This window comes from Brassica napus, chromosome C4 (assembly GCF_020379485.1).
Source record: "Brassica napus cultivar Da-Ae chromosome C4, Da-Ae, whole genome shotgun sequence".
Lineage (NCBI taxonomy): Eukaryota > Viridiplantae > Streptophyta > Magnoliopsida > Brassicales > Brassicaceae > Brassica > Brassica napus.
Genome location: NC_063447.1, coordinates 37,535,566 through 37,548,340, shown reverse-complemented (window position 1 = coordinate 37,548,340; position 12,775 = coordinate 37,535,566). Strand labels below are relative to the sequence as shown.

The window sequence follows — 12,775 nt, the reverse complement described above, 5'->3', positions numbered from 1 at the left end:
CTTCTTTGAGAATTTCTCCTTCACGGAGACTAAGATCTTGTTGTAAGCGTCGGCTACCTCCTTCTTTCCGTTCCTGACGACAGCTCCTGCGTTTACCCCTCCTATCACCAGCACCATGGGGAGCAATGTAGCTACAACTAGCTCCATGCCTGATCGAAACACCGGTGGGAGCACCCGTTTGCGGTACGTGAAATAATTAGATCAGAAAATATATCTTCTCTTCCTCACTGTTTCTTGGTGAAGATGAACTCTTTTATTTCTCTCCGACCTCAAAACTATGTTGTACAAAGAACCATAATGACATTGCTTCTATGCTGCTACAAACTCCATGTTGGCATCCAGCCCTGGCAATTTGGTAAATTTACAGTATTTACCAAAACTATATTTCACATCCACCTTGTGTGCTTTCTTGTTTCCACATCCAACAATAGTTGTTAAGACTATACACACACAAACTCACATATATATAGTGTGTGTAAGCATGTCTTTGCACGTAAAAGTGATTACACACGCAGTTAACAGCTATCAAAGCATCATCGACGTCAAAGACAGATGGCGTCCATAGTGATGTTCGTTAGAGCATTGATGAGTTGCCGTCTTACTCTCAAGGAGGAGCCGACGGCGGCGGCTTCTTTGTCAGCTATGAAACTTTACAGAAATGTGCCCGGAGACGAGGCGAGGAAGAGTGTCTCGGTGGTTGATATATGGCATCGCTGCAAGCATCACTAGTTTACTATCGAAACTACGTGTGGGCCTAATGATATGGATGAAGGATCTTACTGGAACATCGTCAAGAATCAATTGTTGATGTAAGTTTGTGAAGCGTATGTATAAATAATGTGAATCCTGGCATAATATAATGTTTTATATTGTTACTTATCAGTGGATCGACCATGCTTATGTCGCATGAGGTATATGAGTGAACTACCAAATTGTAGTTCTGCTTAAATATATTGAGTATTCTTATATCAAAATTAATAAATCATGTGTTGTGACAATTTGAAACCAAGTTGGATAATGAGAAGATCAATTTTATGAAAGTTGATATAAAATAGATGTTGATTATTTTTTACCGAAATGTTGATTTTTATGGTATATATATATGATCCATGCCGGCATGTGATTGTGTAAGTAACTATGCCTAAGCCTAACTAACTATAATTAATAGATTTGTTATAAAAGTAATGGAAAAGTCTATCTTTATTCATAACATAGAGGTTCTTTATATAGGAGATTACACCGTCATAGATAAATGGAAAGACTACAAATCATAATTTCTTGGTTATGAACCATCCACAATCTGGTTCATAACACTCCCCCTTGGATGCCATAACCATTTAAAGCTTGTAATGTGCTTTAATGTTGTCTCATTAAAACCTTATCAGAAAAATTCAATTGTGACAAAACCATGGTGAAGGAAAAAGAGTACAACACACATTACCCCCCCTGATTTGGACATTACTGAAGGTCCCTTGGACTTCTCCAATTGTTTGCAATCCGTGAGTGATGAAGATCTTGGGCAGAATATGCTTCGTCCTCAAACATGATAGTTGGTTCTTTTTTACCATCGGCCATGCCACAATCTGATCGAACATATTGAGTCATCGACCTCAAATACACACACACGAAATCTTGGATGATGTTGCTGTGATATGCGTGTACCACCATGTGTAAAACACATGCTGTCTGAAAACAAATCAACAAAACCAAATATCCCCTCTTTGGGCTGGTTAGTATAAAATAAACCAAAATCAAAGGCTTCTTCATCGTCCTTCTTATGGACCAATCAGATCAGTGTCTAAAACAAGACTTCTGCATCGTCCATCTCAGGACTAAATAGACTTCTTTATCGTCCACCTTTGGACTGAATGAATCAGTGTCCAAAACTAGTGATCTCAAGCCCATGTACTAGATAATGGGTGAGACTGGTCCATATTAAATCTCTTGAGTACCCTTTTTTGTATATACTATTTGATGCACAAGGATTTCATTGTTAATGTACTCAAGCTGTAATCCCAAACAAAACTTTGTTTTCCAAGATCTTTCATCTCAAACTCTTTCTTGAGATATTCAACTGTTTGAGAAATTGTATCCAGAGGTTCCTAGGATATTCAGATCATATACTTTGATGATTATCAATATTGTTCTCGAGAACTTGATGTACTTTCAGCTCAATACCCTCTAGTACTTTCATTATCCAGTGGACCATATAAATATGCAGTCACTACATCAACTTGCTGCAAGTCTAATTTTCTCTCTTATATAGCCAGACTTATGAGAAATCTAAAAGTAGTTTCATCCACCACATGGAAGTATGTCTCCTCATAATCTATTAGTGGTCTTTGTGAGAATCCTTGTGCAACATCAGCTTTATATCTCACGATTTCTATTCCTCACAAGACCCATTTATATCCACTGGTTTTAACATCATATGGCGTCTTAATCATATGGCCAAATACACCTTTCTTCCTTAAACTATTTAACCCCAAGTTTCCATTCAATCCAATATGTTCTACGATATTGACGTGGGTTCATGATCCTCGCTTATATTCATAAATTCAAGTGATACCTTGTATGCAAATAAATCATCTTATGTCGACATTCCTTATTGGTTTCATTATGTTCCAGACATGATATAATCGATTGAGATTCATTATTATCAGGACCTTTAATACTTTGCAGCTTGGCGTCCCAAGCTACATTGTTTGGTACCTGTACCTTAGAGCCGGCCGGCCTTATCTCCATGTCTGGGATGATTTCCTTAGTAACCTCGGATTTGGATTTTGATTATCATTCTCTGCACCTTTCTTTTGTTTTCAAGGATTCTTATCTTTTGGAACCTATTTGGTCTACCACATTTCATACGTTGTCTAGACTTTGTAGCAACTTGACTGTGTCTCTTTTTGGACATCAAATTCGTTGGTGCTTTACAAGCTGGTTTATATATGACTTAGTCATTCTTTTTCGGGTCAGCAAATGTGTCTGGAATTTGATTAGCTGGCTTTGTAAATGTATAATCTTTGGACCTCTATTTCACATTCTTTAGTCTGAGGATCTTGCCAAGACATTGATGGTTGATTCCATTCTATTTCTTTTACCATTCTTTTACCAGCTTTATTAATTTTTTCTCCTCATGGTCTTAAAATAATCTGTGTACCTGGCCTCAAATATAATCACCCATAGTTGGCTCAAAGTACTTTATTATTGTGGGAGAATCATATCCAACATATATCCCCATCCTCCTTTTGAGGTCCCATTTTAGTTCTTTGTGGTGGAGCAATTAGTACATAGACAGCACATCCAAATGTCTTATGATGGAATATGTCTAGCTCTTGACCCGTTAATAATTGTGGTAGGGGATATCTATGCTCACTAAATGGCCTGGTGCGTATTAACTTAGGTGCATGTAAATTTCGTGTGGCCTAAGCTGTGAATGGGAGTTTTGACCTCATAAGTTATGGTCTATCAATCAGCTATTTGCGTTTTAAAAGATTTTGGCCAAGCCGTTCTTGGTATGGACATGTATCATAGAATTGTCCACACTTACCCCCATGGACATACCATAATCATTTAAACGCTTGGGACATGTATTCACCAGTATTATCTAGACATATAGTCTTTATTTATGAAAAAGGGGCTCGTAGCCGTTTTATTGGTGATGGCCTAATGAGTTTCCCTTGTGTACATGCTACACACGTGAGATTCTTTGGGATAACTCTTCTTATTTTTTAATGTGTGCCTTTTGAATATCAATTTTCGCATCATGTTTGGACCAGGATGGCCAATCCGGTCGTGCCATAAAGTGTATATTTCCGCAGGCTTTTAGCCTCTATCATACTGATCTATGCATAGTCTAGGTCAGTAGAGAATGCATGTATAGTCTTTAGGACTTATTATGGCTTTGGGCGATTTTATACATATATCTGAAGGAACTCTTTGTTTCCTTCGCCCATTGTTTCAATATGGAAACCATTCATTCTTATATCTTTAAAACTCAATAGGCTGCTCTTGCTCTTAGAGCTGAGTGAATATAAGGCATCAGTGATTTCTAGATGCATACCCTTAGGCAATAATATATTAGCCTAGCCATAGTCTTCTTTCAAACTGGCGATACCTGCTTTAGTACTTATATTGGCATTTTTCAGTGTACTCATATAGAAAAATCATTCATTCATTTAATCTAAGCAGACAATGTAATAGAAATAAATTCAAGGAGATAAAAATCAGAGAAAGCATACAAGCAAACCAATCACACAAGTTTGATGTCAAAATCAGATTATCAACTTGATTCTTTTAGGCAATCATAAGTCTCATATTCCATAAGATCATCTTGATCATGTTCGAAATTATTTTCACCATCTTTATAGACCAAGTGAGTTTCAGGATTCTTCCCTTTCAGACTCTCTTTGATAGAGGTCACAAAAATGTTTGGGTGTCCTTCATATTTTAGCCTAATGGTTCCCCATTCCACATCTATGGCATACTGATTTGGTCGAGCTTTGTGGTTTAAAGGATGTACCACGGCCACTTCCTTGACCATGACTCAAAGTGGGTTGATACCCACGGCCTCTGCCATAGTGATTTCCACGGCCAAATGTGTTATAGTGGTCATGGCCATGTCCTTTCCACCCTCCACGGCCATGGCCATGCGATCTATCATTCTGGACGTAGTTACCTTCTTTTTTTTCTGCGGCCTTATTGGTATCAGGTAATGGGGATAATCCAGGAGGTCTCAATTCACTGTTTCTCATCAATAATCTATTATTTTCCCAACTAACAATAGACTCATCCACAGACTTATAGTCCTGGATTCTGGGATTCCTCCAATCAAATAGGGCCTTTGGTAAAAACATCGTACTTTGGTGATCATATCTCGATTTTTAACTCTGTCCAAAGGTCTAGAAGATTCTCTATAGTCAGATACTGATATTTGAGACTCTTAATAAGATGATGGCTAATAATTAATATTGTCATGTATCAATCTTTCTCATTGGCATAATTGTCTTCTATGATACATTCACCAAGTCTTTTTGACTTTAAGATAATCTTTGTATCCAATTCCCACCGTAAATAATTATCTCGAGAGAGATTTAGGGCAGCAAAATCCAGGTTGATTTTCGACATCTCAAATCATATATCACTCAATATTTAAGTATAATTTTCATGCGGCCTTACTCTTAAAAACAATCATTTAGGATATCAATCTTGTGAGGACAATGAGACTATCAATCTTAAAGGCATTTAATCAATCAGTCAATTTCTAGCAAGTCTCAACAATACTATTTCTATGTGCTCATAATATTATGGTTTATCAAGACTAGCAAAAACGGAATCAATTAATCATGCAATTAGGGTTTAACAATCAATGGATTTTAGCAAGACTACTAAAAAGATTTATTAATCACTCAATCTGTTTCAAGGCTCATTTTAGCAATACTAGAATATAGATTTCAAGCATGAATTTCAATGAATCAGTTTCAAGGCTGATTGGTATTTAGCATAAACCATGTGTAAATAATTTATCTAGTATCCGAATTTATCAAACCTCAAAAACATATAATCAGATCAATCAATTTAATCGAACTTAGCATACCATCTTAAACCTCAAGACATTAGATTTTATCATGAATCTATCAACCTAGCATACGGATTTTCAATTCTCAAAGACATCCAAATCAGATCAATATAACCGATCATACAAATTATTTAGGGTTTCTATTTAAAACAGATCAGATTACAAAACTATCAATCCTAGCAAATGATATTAAACCTTAAGAATCATGCAATCAGATCATTCGGATTTTAAACAAGTAAACCTCAATCAATCTATTAACCTATCAGATTATATAAGCAAAGCAAGCTAGCAACCTATCGGTTTCAATCAATGTTTTAACAGGCTGGTCGGATTAAACAATTTTAAATCAGATGAACAATTAACCAAGCTAGATGAGAAAATAAATCTATCAATTTAACGGTCAAACAATTCTAGCAACATAGCATTAGATTCAATCAGATTTAAAACCTCAATGATCAAAAGCGAAAACAGTTTTGATTTCAAAATATTCGATTAAGGTTTTAATATGTGATTTGATAATTATAGTATAATTAATTCTGATATTTATATTATTTAGGCTTTATAGATATAGGGTTAGGGTTTATCAGATTTTAACTTGTAAAAACTGATTTGGGGTTTTAATTATGTAGGAACATGATTTAGGGTTTGGGATATCGAACTTGTAGAACTTCGATTTACTCAATTAGGATTTTTGATCTATTACCTTATGATTTTGATTCATAAAGATTAGGGTTTTAGAGTTTCATTCTTTATCAATCAATCCATGTTCGATTATGGGTTCTTAGGTTTTGAATTACCTTTTAACCTTAGATGATTGTTGAATCGGACCACCAAAGGAGTTGAGCCGCGAGCTGGACACGAACGAGACGCGAGCTGGAATGGATCAAGTTGCTTCTATCGGGTCGCAGGCGTCCTTTGTTGCTTGATCGGGAACGCCTTGATCGTCGGACACGAGCTGTCTGATGCTGTCGCGAACGAGGAAGAGGTCGCGTGCTGGAGCTGCTCTCAGGTCACGAACGTCTGAGCTAGGATCAGTAACGCATTGGGCTGAAATTGATCGGGGACGCGAGCTGGAACAGATGCGGGAACAAGAGACGCGATCGGGGTTTAGGGTTTGTCGGATCGCCGGCTAGGGTTAGGGTTTTAGGACTTTTCGGTTTGGGTATTAGCTTAGGGATTTAGAGTTTCGTGCCGATAACGTGTTATAAAAGTAATGGAAAATCTATCTTTATTTATAACATAAAGGTTCTTTATATAGGAGATTACACCGTCATAGATAAATAGAAAGATTACAAATCATAATTTTTTGGTTATGAGTCATCCACAATCTGGTTGATAACAAGATTAATCATATTTTTACGAGTGTTTATTCATCTCGATCCTATGTTTTGTCGTAAATAAAACAGACCAACCGAACATGAACTGATTCGAGTAGTCAACATCCTTTTTCCACTAAAAAAACATGTTTATTTAAGATTTTTTCCCTGGTAATTATGAAAACAAAAGTAAAATTGAATAATTCAAATACCATATCATAAACCACAAATATCGTCGTGTGATGATCATATCTTAATATAATCGAGAGAAAAAAAGCATATTAAATGAAGTCAAGATTCGTATACCAAGGCCGTATCTAAAATGGCATCAGGCACGAATGAATATTACACCAAACGTGACGCAATTGAATTCCTCGTTACGTACCGTAATCGTATATTTCCTTAATTATACGAATACGATGTCCTTTCGTTATACAGCTGGTCCAGCAAGAACCAAAAACTCTCATCATCGGTCTACATGTTGTCCCCACCAACACAGCCCCAATCGTTGAGCCCACCGAAACCCGTTTGATCCGCTGGATCATAACCCGACCCGTTCACTATCCCTCCTCGAACGTCCGACAACGTCTCAACCAGTGGCGGAGGTAGAATTGTGTTTCACAAGGGTCAATACTAATGTAATCAAATGCTCAAACGTAAATTTTTTTTTTTTTTTTGAATTATACACAGTTTTCCCAAAGGTTTCCTAGACCCAAGAGACTAATCTGTGTCGCCGGCGATGCCCAAATGTTAATTCCCCGGTGGCCGGGACTCGAACTCGTGATGGCGGACACCTCAGTTGAGGTTCCTTTACCACCAGACCACGAGACCCGGTTAACGTAAAATTTTATTGAACATGTGCAAATAGGATGTTTAGACTTATATCACGAGGGTCAATCGTACTATCAAGATTCACGAGAGAGATGAAGAGAAGACGATGAAAGTTTGTTATAAATGTACATTTCTCATTAGCTTACTCTGTACAATACGTTTCCATATATAAAGACTATACAAAGCTATCTTACGCAGTATCCGTACGGACATGTGTACTTATATGCTAACGTACACAATAGGGAGTTCTCACATATCTAATATTATAAAGACTATACAAAGCTATCTTACGCAGTATCCGTACGGACATGTGTACCTATATGCTAACGTGCACAATAGGGAGTTCTCACATATATAATATACCCCCCCCCCCCCCCCAAGCCTCAATCTGGAGAATTCGGAAGAAAGATGCTTGACAGTGAAAGACAGCGGAGAAAAGAGTTGAAGAGACCAGGATGAAGAGGCTTAGTGAGGATATCAGCAAGCTGATTCTCACTGGAAACGTGAATCGCCTTCAACATGCCTTTCTTCAACTGCTGACGAACAATGTGACAGTCAACGGGATTGGTAGCGATGTACACTGCTGACTTGTTGTCACAGAACATTTTAGCAGTGGTCGTTACTTCAACATGGAAAGCTCGAAGCAGTTGTTGCAACCACATGATCTCTCGAGTAACATCAGCCATGCTTCTATACTCAGCTCTGTACTGCTGCGACTAACAACCTATTGCTTCTGAGATCTCTAACATATAAGAGAGGTGCCAAGATAAACACAGAAACCAGTAACAGATATGCGCGAGTCTCGGCATGTAGCCCAATCAGCATCAGCAAAAGCATTCAAGCAGAGCTTAGAGGTAGAGGAATAGAAGAGACCCTGACCTGGATTAGCTTTAAGATATTTGAGGACACGAAGCGCAACTTGCATATGAGCATCAGTAGGAGCTTGAAGGTACTGGCTGAGCTTGTGAACCGCAAACGTAATATCAGGACGAGTTATCTTCAAGTAGAGAAGTCTGCCAATCAATTTTCTATAGGGACGCGGAGATGAAAGAGCGACACCAGTCTCTGTCGTCAACTGGACATAAGGATCCATTGGAACCCAAGCAGGTTTACAAGCAAGAAGACCATTGTCCTGAAGAAGATCCAAAGTATATTTGCGTTGAGAAATGGATATTCCCGAGGATGAAGAAGCTATTTCAAGGCCAAGAAAGAATCTCATCGGACCCAAATCTTTAATCCTGAATGCTCTAGAAAGAAGACTCTTCAATGCTTTCAAGTCACCATCATTGTTGCTGGCTATAGCAATGTCGTCCACATACACAAGCACCGCAATGAAAGATGTAGGAGAGGACTTGATAAACAAGCTTGTATCAGATTCAGACTGTTCATAACCAGCATCAACCAAGACCTCCGTGAAAGTCTTGTTCCAGGTACGAGAAGCCTGCTTAAGGCCATAGATGCTTTTGTTGAGACGACATACCGGATTAGGTGGTAATGTTACACCAGGAGCTGGCGTGTAACCTTGTGGAAGAGACATGTAGATCTCCTCATCAAGCTCACTGTGAAGAAATGCATTGGAGACATCCATTTGTGTAAGCAACCAGCCTTAATCGCAGCCAAACTGAGCAATAACTTCACACTTGTAAGCTTGATAACCGGAGAAAAAGTCTCATTGTAATCAATCCCTTCTTGTTGAGTATATCCCTTAGCCACAAGACGCCCTTTGTAGCGTTCCACAGTGCCATCAGGATTGAATTTGATGGTAAAAACCCACTTGCAGCCAACAACATTGTGTCGAGGAGGGAGTGACACAACAGTCCAAGTGTTATTAAGTTCCATAGCATGAAACTCCTCATTCACAGCACCACGCCACTGAACAGATGCCATGGCTTCTAGAAATGTTTTAGGTTCAGTTTCAATGGAAAAAGAGAGAAGAAATTGGTAATATGGGGATGATAAGCGTGTATAAGAAAGGATAGAGGATATTGGATAGGGTGTGGTATGATGAGAAGGAATTGAAGATAAATGGGACTGGAGAAGAGCACAATGATAATTGGACAAGTAACTAGGGGTTTTAGTCCGTCGCTTTTGTCGATCATTGTGTTGTGAAATCCTTGTAACAACTGATTGAACTGTCTCTCTATCTAATGAAGATGCATGAGATGAATGAGATGCAACAGGACTCGGTATAGAGGACGTATGTGAATCAGGAATGTACGGGGCAGGACAAGGTAAAACAATGTGAGAGAAGAAATCATAAATGACCGAAGCAGACTCTTTAAAAGGAAAATTATGTTCATGAAATATTGTGGGAACCGAAATTCACACTGTCGATTTCTATTTAAATTAGGAAAGTAGGAGAACCCTAGTTTCCCAAAGGTCCTAGATATCTGCTAATACCACAGGCTAAGCAATCAGAACACGAGATAACAACGATAAAGTATAAGAAATCGTAAAAAGAGAGCAAAGAGAAGTCTTATTCCGAATTTGCGTATGAGCGTTTACAACAAGGTATAAGCCTGGGCTCGAGAGCTGTCGGCGAGATTCCTAGTTCTAACAACCCTAAGACAGCTAAACCTAATTGAGTCGCAGCTCGAATAACAAAAACGAAAAGTTTCCTAATTGCTCTAAGTGCTAAGTTTCCTCTGAAAAGTTCCCCTCTCCATGCATCTCGCCTAGGACTCCTTATATATTGGCTCCTAGGTCGGTCTACGCTTTCCTCTTCTGCCCTAGTCAAGAATGGCGTTTATCGAGCTTGGCTCGAGCGGAACGGACGCTCGGTCGCTACGTAGCGACCTTTTTCGAGCTCTTGTCCGATGTCTCGTGAATGTGTTTTCTCCGCAAGATTCTTCGTAAAAATAAATCTTTTTCGAAGATATATTTTTCGTAAAAACGTTCGTGCCGATTTTTACGGACTTTCAGACATTGATTCCGTCGTGACCGATTTTGACCCCAACAAATATCACATTAAGAGATATAAAAATACACTACAAGAAAACAGCGGTATTCTGACGGACATTCCGACGGAAAATAAAATCCTCGGAATTTCCCGAGGAATTTCCGAGGAAATTCCGAGGAAACCAAATTTTGGGTTTCCTCGGAATTTCCTCGGAATATACCGACGGAATTCCGAGGAAATATCAGTCCGTCGGAATATTCCGAGGAAATTCCGAGGAAAAATGTGTTCCTCGGAAAAAACCGATGAATTCCGAGGAAATATTATAGCCGTTGGAGAGCCGTTGGGGGATTTTACAAAATTCCGAGGAAATTCCGACGAACTAGCCTTTTGACGATTGGATACGTGAGATGGTCGTTGGACCAAACTTTGTTGTGAAGTCATATCCGAGATTTTGTACTCGAGGATATGCATTCACAACTCAGAAGAGGAGACGTTCGAGTACGACATATGATGCTGGCGTTTGTTCTGCATCGGGAGATGATGTATACTACGGACACATACATGAGATTTTGGAAATCAAGTATTTGGGCATGGTTGGTTTGCGCTGTATTGTTTTCTATTGTGATTGGCACGACAACACTCCAGATCGAGGTGTGAGAACATATGCATTTGGTGTTACATCAGTAAATTCGAGGCGAAAGCTGCAATATTATGATCCTTTCATTCTTGCTTCTCAGGCCGATCAGGTAATTAAATGTTAATTATTCATAATGATTAATCATCATGTGTATTAATTTATAATTTTACTAATAATTTTCTAAATGTTACAGGTTTGTTATATCAAGTACCCTCGGGTAAGGAACAGAGATGATCCATGGGTTACTGTTACAAGACTCAACCCGAGAGGCCGAGTTCAGGGAAGTTATGAGCTGAAAGACCCACTACAACCAAGCACATCCGGCAACTTAAGTGCAGCAGAAGATTTAGCTGAAGTTGGCCTTGTAGTCGATTTAACCGACTTCGGAGAGGAAGCCGTCGTTCACGTAGAGGATGAACCAGTGATTGGAGAGTTTCACCAAGATCCAGATTCAGATTCATCTGGTGATGATGACTCGGAAACAGACTACCATTGATTTTTTTTTTTAAGAAATACCGAGGAAATTCCGAGGAACACTTGATATACGCGATCGATCGATGCGTTTTTGGACATATACCCATCGCTCGATCCGTTTAAAAAAAAATTCGAGATTTTGAAACCCCAAACACTAGTTCCTCGGAATTTCGTCTGAATATTCCGAGGAAATTCCAAGGAACACTTGATATCCTCGATCGATCGATGGGATAATCTAATCGATCGATCACATTGTTACGCTTTGGTCCATCTTAATGATCGATCGATGCATTTTTGGACATATATCCATCGATCGATCCGTTTAAAAAAAAATTGACGTTTAGAAACCCCAAACACTAGTTCCTCGGAATTTCGTCGGAATATTCCGAGGAAATTCCGAGGAACACTTGATATCCTCGATCGATCGATGGGATAATCTAATCGATCGATCACATTGTTACGCTTTGGTCCATCTTAGTGATCGATCGATGCGTTTTTGGACATATATCCATCGATCGATCCGTTTAAAAAAATTGACGTTTTGAAACCCCAAACCCTGTTTCCTCGGAAAAGCCTCGGAATATTTCGACGGAATTCCGAGGAAGAAAAGGGTTTCCTCGGAATTCCCTCGGAATATTCTGAGGAAATTCCGAGGACATAGGGTTTTTAAACTGAAAACAACGTTTTGCGGTTTGAATAACACCTATATAACCCTTATTAAGTGTCTTACGTTCATTATGAAGTCAAAAATTTGTTCATTACCCTATAATTAACACTTTTCCGATTGTATGAACGAAATCCCACAACATAATAGAAACACTTATACACTTTAATGAACGGTAAAGAAAATACTTTCAATTAGTTTTGAAATTTGTTATTTCATGGTTTATGCTCATCTATACAAAGAATCCTCAATGGTATGCATTACAATTGTATAAGAAATGAAATACGGCAAAAAATTGATGTTTTGAAACCCCAAACACTAGTTCCTCGGTATTTCCTCGGAATATTCTGAGGAAATTCCGACGGATATTTTACTATCC

The 12,775-nt window shown here is 38.5% G+C and overlaps 1 pseudogene; it reads left to right on the top strand.

Moving 5' to 3' along the window:
- The first annotated feature begins 398 nt into the window (after positions 1-398).
- LOC125585323 lies at positions 399-1,436 on the top strand (annotated as a pseudogene).
- Positions 1,437-12,775: the final 11,339 nt, after the last annotated feature.